Here is a 14,152-nt window from a genome sequence, read left to right as displayed (position 1 = left end):
TTAGAAGATAACATACCTTCACAGTGTCCCAGTGTGAGAAAGAAAAAAGGTAAATATATGCCTTTCATCGTTACACTTCAAGAGAGGGCCAGGTATGGTCATTAGATTTGGTATTGACAATTAGTGGATTTAGTTTTTAAATATTTGCACTTTCATATTATTATGGTTGAAATCTAGAGTGAATGTTTCCAACTTTATAAGAAGTTTCTAATGCAGAAACAAAGGTGTATCAAGAAAGTTTAGCAGTGAAAAAATTATTAAACAAAGTGGCAGCAGTCATCTCAATTCTGCTAGTAATTTAACCAGAAGTATTATTATGTGCAGATAATCTGGCATTGGTGTGGGTGGAACCAAGAGTACCAGAAAATGTTTATATATATATATATATATATATATATAAGTATATATATGTATATATGTTAATATGTGTGTGTGTATGTTTGTATGTATTGAGAATGTTATGTGGTATTTGAGCACATGCATATAAAAGTGACAAAAACTGATATCTTCTTAAACATAAAAAAAAACGATTATATATATATATATATATATATATATAATATATATATATATGTACATACAGATGTATGTGTATATGTCTATATATATATATATACACACACAAACACGTACATATATATATATATATATATATATAAATATATAACACACACACGTATGTAAATAAACACATACTGTATGTTAACAGACAAGAGATAGGTTGTATCATCACTGTGTGAGTGAGATGTCAGAATGATAGGAAATAGAGGGGTGGGGTGGGGGGTGGGGGGAAAAACTCAATATTAGTTGATATTGAAAATTTTGGCTGAATATTGATTTCCTTTGATTAGGCACAGAGCCATCATTTTTTTGTTGGGGATGGTGGGGGGGGGGGAAGAAGTACAGTATAATCGAGCCTATTATAACACCAGTACTCACTTCATCAGCCTTCGCTAGCTAGCACGAAAGGCCAAGTTGACTTGATGTGTTGTAAACATGGAAAGGAGAGGGACGAAACTAAATGCTGTGAGGCATTTAGTCCGGCGCTCTACTGTGTCGGCCATCTCCTATTAGCTCAAGATCTAATGTTTCTACAGAAGTGTTTCAATTATTTATTTACGTATATGGATCAGCCAGTGTGTGTTGGGATAAACGACAATTTTATTGTCATTTATTATTTAGATTTCATCATTTTGACCCACACAAATAGCAAATTAACTCACTGAAATACTATTTAATAATTTTTCTTTGTTTGATATGAAACCCATCATGGGTATAATTAATTCAGAGAGAAATGGGGGTGGGGGGACAATAAAAAATAAGTTAATAAATTAAAATACACATAAAAAAAAAATAAGAACAAATATATAAACATTGCACATCAATGGCAAAGAATAACCTGATTAACAAGATGCTTAAAAGTCCATTAGTGACGGCAATAATAAAAACCTGCCTATGGGCACTAATCAACAGCTGCTAATCAGTGCTCATGTGATGTCGCCACTGAGAATGTTCTGACAACTCCTCCAGGAATCAGCCATTACTGAGGTAGTAGGTCACCTGGAACAGACAAAAGAAAGTCAGCAAAATAAAATACATATATATATATACACACACAGACATACAGAGAGAAGTGTAGGGGAGAGAAAGAGAGGATGCTGCAAAAGAATAAGAGAAAGTCTTAATCAATTAAATATGAAAATAACCAGGATTCAAATTCATTATTTTGACATAAAACCCCAATATGGTAGAGAGACAAAAATACAAAAAAAAAAAACAAAAAAAAAATGGAAACAAGAAGTTATGATGTTTTCATAACATTTTCTAGGTATTTGGAGTGAAATGATTTCAATCAGCATTTGACAATTGGTTGCAGTGTTTTATACCTGACAAATTCACTATAAGGTAATACTTAGCATATAACACTATGTAACACGATTTTGGTCCTTGTGTAGCAACTGTTATTTCTTATTTGCTTATCCCTAGAAAGTATGAAAAGTGGCTAGTATTTCCTTCAAATTTTGCTTTTGTTACATTTATTCAAACCCCAAAGAATCCCTCTCTCAACACATAGCTATGATGCTCCCCAACTACTCCTGCTCATGATCAGAGATGCATGTACTGTCAGCCTCTAAGGGACATGCTCAAGTGGTTAAGGTCAAGCAACTGACAAACAAATGCGTAATATTGAGCAGAATATTTGCTATAACAATATTTCAGCTTCAGCAACTCAGCACCGAATCAGTCTGAAGTGTAATGGAAAACAGGTCAGTTTGAAAACATTGATGTCCAAGTCACAAAAGCTAAGTTTGAAGGAAATAGTAGTCACTTCCTCTGATTTCTAGATAAAAACAAACAGGAAATAACACTTACTGACAAAAGACAAAGAAAAAAAGTTCATTACATAGTGTAATGCATGTTTGATTAAAGTGATAACAGAAAACTATTTTGTCTTTATACAGAACCCGAGAGAATATGGATGTATGTGCATGCCAGGAGGATTATACTGTCAAGTAGCATGGCATAAGTAAAAGAACTGATCAGAAAGAACAAAATGAGTCACTGAATGAATTTCTGATGAAAATAAAAGAGTAAAGTGTTTCTTTGGTTCCAATGATAAGCATGGGCAAACAAAGATAAAGGAATTCACAAGATAAGACAGACAAAGCTTAACAGTATCAGAGAAATATAACCTCACTCAGATTCAAGTGTTTGTCACAGAATGAAGAAATTAGGGGTCTCTCTATCTCATTCTCACACAAACCATTAGAATTAATGTGAATAAAGTTAAAAAAAGGGAAATTTCAAAGACATAGGCATGGATCTATGGTAAGAAGTTTGCTTCCCAATCATATGGTTCCAGGTTCAGTCCCACTGTGTGACACCTTGGGTGAGTGTCTTCTATAACTTTGGGCCAACCAAAGCTGTATGAGTGAATTTAGTAGACAGAAACTGAAAGTTGACTGTCATGTATATATATATATATATATGTGTATATAGATATATATATATGCCAGGCTTATGAGACACACACACACACATGTGAATGTCTTTGTTTGTCCCCCACCCACCCAGCCACCATTTGAAGTGTTGGTGTGTTTATGCTCCCATAACTTAGAGAAGTTTAAAATGTTATTTAAATTTCTTTTGAAGAATTCTGATTAAAAAACATTAAAAATAATTTTGTTTTATATTTGCTTATCACAAAACAATAAATACAGCAAGTAATACTACCAAAATAATGAATCAATTCTAGAATTCTGAATTATTTCTAAGAATTTGGAATGAAAAATTTCAATCCTTCAGTTTTGTATTTTTCAACATATTGATTTCTTATGGCGAAGTACAAAGCTAACTTTTTTTTTTCTTGCAGAGAATTTGACGTATTCTATTGAATGACCTTCAATACTCCATATTTTATGGCATACATGTCAATGTAGTATATACTATAAACATATAGTGCAAATATCCATACATTGTCGCTATCTATCCAAATCCTGCTGCATTTCCCATGGGATTGTTGACCCTCCAAAGTCATCTTGATGTATAAGTTTTTTGGGGGTTTTTTTGCGGCTGTAAATTTTGATCTGAAAAATTTGACTTATGTGCTGCAAAAAAATGGTAATGTGATATTTGACTTCAGAACAAGGACACACTAAACGTGATGTAATGAGCAAGTTCAGTGTTCTTTTAATATACTACGCTGGCTGTCTCTATCATTTTCTGCTGTCTCATACATTTCTACCTGGTCTAATTACATATGAAGTAGGGGCAAACAACTGAACTGACCCAAGTGTAAGACCAGTGCTGACCTAGTTGGAGAGACGAAAGACTAAGAATAAATATTAGAAATATTATTCTATGAATCCTGTTAAAATCCTCTGTATTGGAAATTCCACTTAAAAAAAAAAAATCAATCGATTAACCCTTTTACTGTGGAAACCACATGTCGCCACTCAAAATTTCATTATCTGCAGAGAGCAATTTTATATATCAGTCTACCAGTTGTTGGGAGAATGTCAGTCATATTTGAAAGTATTCTTTGCTGTGATATGTCAAGTATCCTGAGACAACGTGACTTGCAGAAAATACCAATTCTATTATTGGAATAATCATGAAATTTAATTTTACAGTTAAAGGGTTGAATTTGAAAGTTGAAGCCTAATAAATTTATACGATGGACATGATGCATGCCTATCATGTAACAACCAATCAGAATGATTTAGTATAAGAATTCTTTCCTAGTTAGTTAAGTGACAGGTCTGTCTATTACCCTGATGCATTTCACAATCATTTTATGCAACATTTTTATGTAACAGAACTATAGCTTTGGAAATAATCATTTTGTAAGAGATAATTGCCATACCAAAGCTTGTTTCTCGAATTCCTTGTGAACATGCTTTAATTCATTAACTTCTCTAATTTGTTGTCTCTCATCTTAACAGTCCACATTTCAGTGTGATGTATTTAACTTCTGATTCTTGCACAACCAAGCATATGCTATGAGGTAAGAGTGAAAAAGCTGCGGGGCAGAGTTATTTTATTTTGTTTTCCAATTTGTTAAGCCTGTAAGAAGGGTTCACGATCTCACTGAAACAGGTGAGACTGACACTAATAACATTCCATTTCAAATTATTACAGGCCAATGCTTGCAAGATATGAGCAGGGGGAAGAATCCAGGAGATTGATGTGCTGGAATAGGATTAGGTTTACTGCAGAAAGGAGGAGTTGGCTGCGCCAAAGATGATAACAGGTGGGGAGACAAGTGGATTGGGGTGCCCAAGTTGTGAGGGTACATGACCAGCCAGCTCTGAGGAGCAAAGGCCATTATAGTAGAATTGTAAAGTAAACAGCATTGTTATCCAATAGAACAAGACAGAGAGAATAGTGTAGCAGTTAGATTTGACAGCAAATATAATACTAATAGGACCATGGTATTCAATTAGAGGAGGTAAAAGAAAAAGAAGTATTCCAATTGATTTCTTGTTAATCGTGATAATATGAAGAATATTACCCGCCTTTTAAACAATATTACAGGCTTTTAAAGGTGGTGAGCTGGCAGAAACATTAGCATGCCGGGTGAAATGCTTAGTGGTATTGTGTCTGAGTTCAAATTCTGCTGAGGTCGACTTCCTTTCAGGGTCGATAAATTTGGTAGAAGAAAACTCAAAGAAGCATGTTGCGTATAAGTGTGTGTGTCTGTGTGTGTTTGTTCCCCCTACCCACTTGACAACTAGGGTTGGTTTTTGTTTTACATGTCGAAGTAACTTAGCAGTTTGGCAGAAGAGACCAACAGAATAGGTATCAGGCTTTAAAATATGTACTGGGGTTGATTTGTTTGACTAAACCATTCAAAGTGGTGCCCTAGCAGGGCCACAATCCAATGACTGAAACAAGTGAAAGATAAAAGATAACGGAAGGAGTTCTGCCATGAAATGGAATCAAGGTTTTCAAAGGTTCGCAAACAACATTATTACCAGCATAGACACCGCATCGCTATTTCTGTTCTATGCTGTACTCCATATCAGTCTGTCATTGGACATTTCCAATACTATATCAGTTTTTCTCTGAGAAAAGGTTGCTAGCCTCTTGCAAGACCCTTCTAAGGAGTCACCATCTCACTGACCCTTCTCCCAATGCAACACAGAAAGTGGGGGTATTGGTACGTATATATGACTAATGGTTTAATCAGGCCTGGAAGGCTGAAAGACACAACTGACCTCAGTGTGATATGAACTCAGGGCATAGAGAGCAGGAACAAACACTGCAAGGCATTCTATCCAACACTCCAGTAGCTCAGCCAATTTGTAGCCATTCTGTAGTACATACATTCGACAAAATAATTATAGGCACATCAAAACAAAAAGGAAAAAGTACCACACAAGGAAATATAAAAAAAAAATACAATCCCCAATTAAACACTAGAAATAGCTAATCTGATAAAAACCAGAGACAACCTCAAACACAATACACCGAAACCACACACAACCAAAATAAAAGCCAGCATCAAACAACGAAACAAGGCAAAATAAATAAACCACAGAAAAACTGGCAAACATTTGCATTCAATATAAAGCACAAAACTAACAGAAAAATGCTATATCGAGTAATTAGCATCATCATCATCAACAGCAGTTACACCTCACTCCATGTCACAGTAATGACTTCAAATAATATGCGTACATTGTGATATTAAGTAAACAACTTTATCAGATAGTTATAGAAATTCAGCAAACGCAAGCTATATAAAGGAGACTGGAACACAAAATGGGAAATGTTTCTTCTACCTAGACCATGATTTTAACCCATTCCTTTCATCTGTAGAAATTCAAAAACCTTAAGGCTACACATATAGGCGATTGAAGAAGTTTGCCTCCAAAACCACATGGTTTCAGGCTTAGTCTCACAGTGCGGCACCTTGGACAATGAATCTCTTCTATTTTAGCCCTGAGCCAATGAAGTCTTTATGGGTGAAATAAGTCCGTCATGTGTGCATGCACACACACACACACACACACATAAATGAAAAATGTATAAACAAACGATGTAACGTATACTGAATGTTAAAACGAATGGGAGACAAAAAGAAAGTCCATAATTCTTCAGTTCAGTTTCCTAACACTGGTTTCTTATATAATCATAAGGCCTAAATCTGAGCGATTGGATACTTATTTTATCACACCACCTCCACCACCATCATCATCACCAGCAACCCAGAAGGAAAGATTTCCAGATATCACCTCTCAAATTTTTATATAGTCTGTCCATTTAAGATGCAATATTTTTGCTCATCTTCACAAGAGAGCTTCAATAAATAACGGTTAATGTTTTGATCATTTCAATCTGTAGCTTAGGCCTTTAACTATGGCATATATAGTTCATGATGGTTCTGATTTTAAAAAATCATATTATAGATTCATAATAGGTGTTATGATGTCCTGATGAGATTTCACTAATTTTCAACAAATACATTTTGTAATATTCATGAAATTTCAACACTGAATGAAAATTTCCATTAACTGCAATTGATATGGCGTCTCAGTGGAATTGAGACACCAACATGATACTGACAACAAAAATAAAGGACAAATTTTCTGCATCTTGGAAGGAATTTGAAATTTGAACTTTACTACTTCCTTTTCCATGGTTCAGTGGTTAGAGCACTGAGCTCACAATCATAAGGTTGCGAGTTCGATTCCTAGACTGGACTGTGTGGTGTTCTTGAGCAAGACACTTCATTTCACATTGCTCCAGTTCAGTCATCTGTAGAAATGAGTTGCGACATCACTGGTACCAAACTGTATCGAACTTTGCCTTTTACTTGGATAACATTAGTAGCGTGGAGAGGAGAGGTTGGTATGTATGGGTAACTGCTGGTTTTTGTTTCCATAAACAACCTTACTCGGACTTGTGCCTTGGAGGGGAACTTTGTAGGTGCAATCTCTTGATCATTCATGACCAAAGGGGGTCTTTACCCTTTACCTTTTATTCTACTTTGAGAATTTTTTTCACTATTTGATTAGTTACTTTCCTCCATCTTCACCAATCATAACTCATGACAATACATCAAGGTTTATTTACATGCAAGGCTAATTGGATGTCCCTGTTGACAAAAACTCAGTGAAGCACTCAGTAACCCTCCTTTGATAATTACAGTTGAATGCAGTATCCTACATGACATTTTCCTATAGCTAGTATAATATGTTGCTGTTGTTGTTTCAGCAGATCTAATTCCAAAGGCATTCCGAATGTGACCATTCTATTCTTAGAGAACATAGGACTGCAAAATCTTATATATCCTTCTTTTAAGACAGTAAAGTGGGCTTTGCTTTGTTTTCTAGCACATCAAATGACTTCATATTTGGCTTCTCTTCCTGATACATCTAGTGACTTCGTATTTGGTTTCTCTTTCTAGCATATCTAGTAACTTTATATTTGGTTTCTTTTTCTAGCACATCTAGTAACTTCATACAAGCTCCCTTGTTAGCTTGTATACTGAAAGCTATGTGCCTTGACTGGGAACTTTGCACAGAACCTTAACTTTCATATCTGAGCCTACTGTCTGATAACCAATTCAATTAGCTTTACATATCTACAACAGTTGCTTTAGATGTCAGATCCATTTCCAATTCTTTTTTTTATAATTTCTTTTTTTCCCCTGAATTGTAGTTTATGACTGTGAAATTCTTTATCAAATCATTAACATTACACTTGCAGGGATCTTCTATGACATAATACATAGAAAACAATAATAAAACCAAAAAGCTTTACATAACATGCTACCTAAACACAGAAACCATGCTGTTGTTATGCAACCCCAGGTCAGCTCCAATCAAGCAGTCTTATGGCATACATGTTTCTGTTGTCTAGCAGAGGACTGTACTTAACATTCTGACATGCGTTGATAAACAGCATGACAAGCTAGACAGACTCCCTCTCCACTACTCGGTCATCATAAATTCCAGTGGCGGCTATTGTGGAGGAGAGTACCTATGCCTTCCTAAGTATGTCTGAGTGATGTTTACATTCTTTAATGTCTTCTATGCGAACCGTGAATGTTTTATGAGGAATTATAAGAAACTCTTAGTATTTTTGTTGTCTGTGTGTGTAGTATGTTTATGTTGTTAAGTTAGTGTCCTTTGGTGTTGCTGGTAAAAAAGAAAACAGTGGGTTTTGCAGGTGCTACTTTAACTCTACTGCATTGATGCCAGCTTTCTAGGTAACTTAGCTGTTTAGCATTCACATTATTCTGTCAAAAGTAATGCTTATTTATTGGTTTGAATTAATCATGCCTTATCTAGTAGCTTTGATATTTCAGTGATGTGATTGTATATTTTTGGAATGACATTGTAGGTTGGTGTGAGAGGTCACAACTAGTCAGTTTGAACACAAGACAGATAAAATATTTTGGCCAGATATGGCCAGTTTAAATAAAACTGGTGTAGCTGTGCACTGGTGTCTGAAGAATGGTGGAGGAACTAGGTTGCATGTAGATAGCACATGTGTGTAAAAGGTGAGAAAAGCAGAGCTAACATTTTGCCTGGCTTAAGATCATTTGCAGTTTCAGTGCTTTTAGCACACTTCACTCTGATGCAAGCATACATTAAGACCTGTTCACAAATTTGAGATTTGAAGAGACTTGTTGTCACCATACACCAAGATAAAATACCTAACTAAATTAGCATGCTCTATCACAGTAGCAGCAGTAGTAGTAGTAGTAACAATAATAGTAATCTTTTCTACTATAGGCACAAGGCCTGAAATTTTGGGGAGGGGGATAGTTGATTACATTGACTCCCAGTACTCAATTGGTATTTAATTTATTGACCCTGACAGAATAAAAGATAAAGCTGACCTTGGCGGAATTTGAACTCAGAATGTAGTGACAGACAAAAGTGCTAAGCATTTTGTCCAGCGTGCTAACAATTCTGCTAGCTTGCTGCCTTAGTAGTAGTAGTAATAATAATAATCCTTCCAACCACAGGCACAAGACCTGAAATTCTGGGGTGGGGATAAGTCAATTTCATTGATGCCAGTGATCAGCTGGTACTTAGTTTATCAAATCCAAGAGGATGAAAAGCTAAGTTGATCTCAGTGAAATTTGAGCTCAGAATGTAAGGACAGACAAAATGGCATTAAGCATTTTGTCAGGTGTGCTAATAGTTCTGCCAACTTGCTGCCTTGATGATGACGATAATAATAATAATAAATACAATGACAACGATATTCTCTTTAATAAGAAGCCAATCTGCTCTTCTATTTCTGCTTACTTCTGTGGTTTTTACTGATCAAAAGCATTCTTACAAGGCACTTGGTATTTTGAAAATGTCTAGTCACAGCGTTAGACAGAGTGAATCAAATGTGACTAGTTTTGGCATTTGAACAAATATTCACCACCTGAAAATAGATTTTTTTTCCCTCTCACAAGGTTGATCGCACAATTGGTCGAACTGATAATACAGTGGAGTAAGATAAATTGGATAAAAGAGAAATAAGTCATGGGATGTAGACAAAACAATAGACTTGAAGTGTAGTTACGTTGGTCTTTGAATGAAGTCAATAACTCGGATTGACTATTAGCCATTTAATGTATGGTGAATGTTTGTGAAGCAATGAAGAAGAAAAATGAAAGAAAAGAAAAAGAATGTGACAAGTAAAATAAAATAAAATAAAGATTTCAAAATGTATTGCTGTAGAAAATCTATAAATAAAGTAGTTACTGGCAATTTTTTCTAGAGTAATTAACAAATGAAATGAAAACTAAATATATAAGAACACCGATTTCACTACATACATCAAGAAAAATTTGAGTCTTCCAAATAAATAAGTAGGCACTAATTATAAATCTGTTTTTTTTTTTTTTTTTCAGAAGCACTGAAGTAGTTCTTTTTACAAATATACAAATGTAAAAAGTGAAAATAGCATCAAGATATCAAACTACAATGAAATTGATGGAATATATTTGTTATGAAAGTTGTTTACAAATTATGCTTGAGAAGTAACTACTAAATAATCTCACATACTCACAAACACACTTTCTTTGAGGGCTGCGGAATCTATGAAGCCATTTGTATTGTTGTTAAACGGCATTTTGGTTGACATAGGAACAGAAAGCAATACTTGCATAAAGAAAAGCAGCATAGGAAATATTTTGTTTGACCACACATGTTTGCCATATTCAAAGAGTTTAAGGTTGGGCAAGTGAGAGTGCATCAAACTTTTAATGATGCTCATTTATAGACCAATATTTAATTCACTAAAGCACCACAACTCTGTAGGTGGTCCAGAATGTAGCTAAAAGTTAAGAGTTCCTGATTTGTGCTCCCTTTGTATTACTAACCAAAATGGAGTTAGATGAAAGATGCAACATTACATCAGTGGGTGGCAAACTGAACCACTGGATCAGTGGTTCAATTAAATTTGTGCATATATATATATATATATATATATATATATATAAATATAAATATATGTATATATACACACACATGCACATATACAAAGCACACTGAAGAAAAATACATCTCATACGCATTGTCTTAAAAGTGATAGCCTAAAACCAAAAGTGTATGCTGTTTGTCCTCTCTCCCTCTCACCTTCTCTCTATTTGTCTGTCTCCTTTCCTTCTCTGTATATGTCACGTGACTTTGCAAGTTGCTCCATCCATGGAAAGTTAAGCTAATCGTATTTGTTTGCTTTGTCATGTAGCAATTTAGTAATATATATATATATATGTTGCTATCCATTAGTTTTATCATTAATGTTTGTATCGTTTTCATTTCTTGCTGTCTTATAGTGATAGCCTAAAATCTAAAGTATGTATTGTTCATCCTCAGAGCACCCACTTCCCACCGCAAATTTCTGGAATGTCTATTATGATGTATTCCCTTAGTAACCAGCATTTTTGTTTTTTGGGGGTCTTGTACTGCTAACACTTAACATATAACATATCATGTGACTTAGACTAACAACCCCAACGTTAATAATAGTAGTAACAATAATAATAATAATGATAATTGCATGCTAGAAATTGTTAGTGAATGGGTGAAATATAGCAAACCAATCAAAAAGGAAACATCTAGTCATGTGGGAGGGTGTTCTGGTTGTCAGCAAATGATTGCACTGGCTTTCTTATTCTTTTCAGATGCAAAAGTCAAATAATTAGCCACCTGCAGAAATCCTGCATCGTTTTGTGAGGTGATAAACTTCAGAGCTGCTGCTGTCATCAATGGTATGATGAAAGGTCTCAGAAAATATTGCAGAGATGCAAAAGCAGAGGCAAGTAGATGTGTGCATGAAATAAGATGGAAGGTGACCTTCAGTCAAACTCATCGTAGGCAAAGAACGGTAAAAAAAAAAAAAAAAAATTCTAGGTAGGTAATATCAAAGGAAGTAGGTGGAGTAGGTATACAGTTAGCAGAGAAATGTGATAATTAGAGAATTTAAGTTGTTAGAGTGAGTGATTAAATAAGTAAGCTTAGGTTAATTATTGACAATAGGCTGCAATATTTATTTCTGCCTAAGTATCACAGCCAGGGCTAGCAGATGAACAGAAGGACTGCATTTATGAAGCCCTTCCACCTTCATTATTGCAGGTGGTGACCTTATTGAATATGTTGGATAACAGCTTGAGGACTGCTGTGGTGTAAATGGAGATCAAAGATATGGTAAGAAAAGCCAAGAGGAATCAAGGTTTCTGGAGACCTGCAATATAAGTGACCTAAACAATCGCAACATGAACTTCAGCAAACCAAGCAGCCAGCCACCAAATCACTTGGAAATCAAGCAAACATACAAGCCAGAAAGACTTCATTCTAACTAGAAACAGGCTAAACAGATGGTTGTGAATACTAAATCTTTCCCTGCTGAACAGAAACTAGCAATTAGTGACTTCAGAATTAGGGCTAAATAAAATCAGAGATGTAAGACAGCTGGTTTGGAGAGAAAACAAAAATGGAGCCATAGAGCTGCTAGAAGTTCAGAGAAGTACCAGATGAAAGATTTAACAAAAAAGAAGTTGGAGATGGAAACTTAGAACAGAGGTTTTATGGAATAAGCTGTTGAGGGCCATAGACCAGATCTGTAACTGGGTCAGGGTTTCAATAACACAGACTGTAACATGGTGGCAGAAGAACTACAAATAAAACTGTAAAAGCTGGAGAAAGTATGCATTTGCTTTAAATGGGTTCCATGTTCTATAATCTGGTGATCAGTAAGAAAACTAAGGGTAGACAAATGATTTGTGAGAGCCATTCAAGCCATATATAGAGGTGCAGTCAGAAAGCTGAGATAAATTTATTGTGTAGGTTGGAGTCCATCAAAGCTTAGTCATCTGTACCTGCCTTTTTGTGGTAGAGCTCCAAGCCATAACAGAAGAGCTTAAAGCTGGTGGTCCATATGAACCCCTGCTTGCCCATGAGTCAGTCCTTATAACTGAGCATGTAGCAGGTTAAGAGAAGAAATTCCAGACAAGGAGGCAGAGTCTAGAATCAAAGTAAATTTATCAAAGATTAAAACAGGAGAGAAGAATGGATCCTTTCAACATTAGAGAAATGGATGTGTTCAATATGTAAAAAAAAAGGTATGAGGTAGTGAGCTGGAGAATCATGCTAATGCATGCTGGGCAAAATACTTCCTGGTATTTTATCTGTCCTTATGCTTTGAGTTCAAATTCTTTGCCTTTCATTCTTTTGGGGTTGATAAAATAAGCACCAGTACTAAAGTTGATGCAATCGACTTGTCCCCCCCTCCCCCCAATTCCTAGCCTTAGGCCAAAATTTGAAACCAATAAGTAAAAAAAGGTATAGATATAAATTCTACAAATTTTAATGCAAAATAGGGATGAACAAGATGTAGTGGGATCACATGGAGACTAATGGAGAAGATAGAATTCTTAAGTAGCAGATAATAATTTCTTTGAAATACCCACAAAAGGTTCCTTTGAAGTAATTGGTAGCTTTTCTTACAGTTAAGTGATAGGACCTAAATAAAGACATAGACACACACACAAACACACTATATGTGGGTGTGTGTGTGTGTGTATGTGTGTGTGTAGACTAACAATCAGGTGACTGGCAGCAATTAATCCAAATAATCAACTCAATGCAAGAAGTATCAGACATATTGGAATTATCAAACTGAGTGAAATCCAAAATACAGATTTACTGAAGAATTCTTAAACAGATATAAATATGTTTCACAAGCCAAAGCTGATTATCAAAAAACAAAAAAACAAAAACAAAAAAACAAACAAACAAACAAACAAAAAAAAACTTCTGAAGTTTCCACCTACCAATTTCATTCAAAAGACATTTATGAGCTCAAAGCAAACATGAGCACAAGATGCCCCAGAGTGAGACTGAATCTAAAACCATATCGTTGCAAAGTGAACTTCTTAACTTGTGCCTCTGTGTGTGTGTGCATATATGAATATATGTATGTATATGTCTATGTACACACACACACACACACATATATATATATATATATATCCGTAATAATGAAGGGTGAAATTAATTAATTTGGAATAATTATCAATTACACCAAGTAGTCTTCGGCATGTAAAAGCCTCATTCGAGGAAAATTTAAGTAATACTAAGCAATAAAGGGTTTAGCAACGAATTGCCTTACCACATACCGAATTTAGAAATAG

The 14,152-nt window shown here is 35.0% G+C and overlaps 1 protein-coding gene across 4 annotated transcripts in view; it reads right to left on the bottom strand.

Moving 5' to 3' along the window:
- Positions 1-740: 740 nt before the first annotated feature.
- The window catches only part of LOC115215425 (zinc finger protein 629-like), a 251,374-nt gene continuing 237,962 nt past the window's right edge, over positions 741-14,152 (bottom strand). For all 4 annotated transcript variants that reach the window (XM_036505969.1, XM_036505967.1, XM_036505966.1 and 1 more), the window contains exon 3: positions 741-1,560. The gene's annotated coding sequence lies outside the window, so the exon portion shown is untranslated. The remainder of the gene's footprint in view (positions 1,561-14,152) is intronic.

The sequence above is a fragment of the Octopus sinensis genome, linkage group LG9 (assembly GCF_006345805.1).
Source record: "Octopus sinensis linkage group LG9, ASM634580v1, whole genome shotgun sequence".
In the NCBI taxonomy this organism is placed as follows: Eukaryota; Metazoa; Mollusca; class Cephalopoda; order Octopoda; family Octopodidae; genus Octopus; species Octopus sinensis.
The sequence above is the reverse complement of the archived record's forward strand: the minus strand, read 5'-3'. Positions and strand labels throughout refer to the sequence as shown.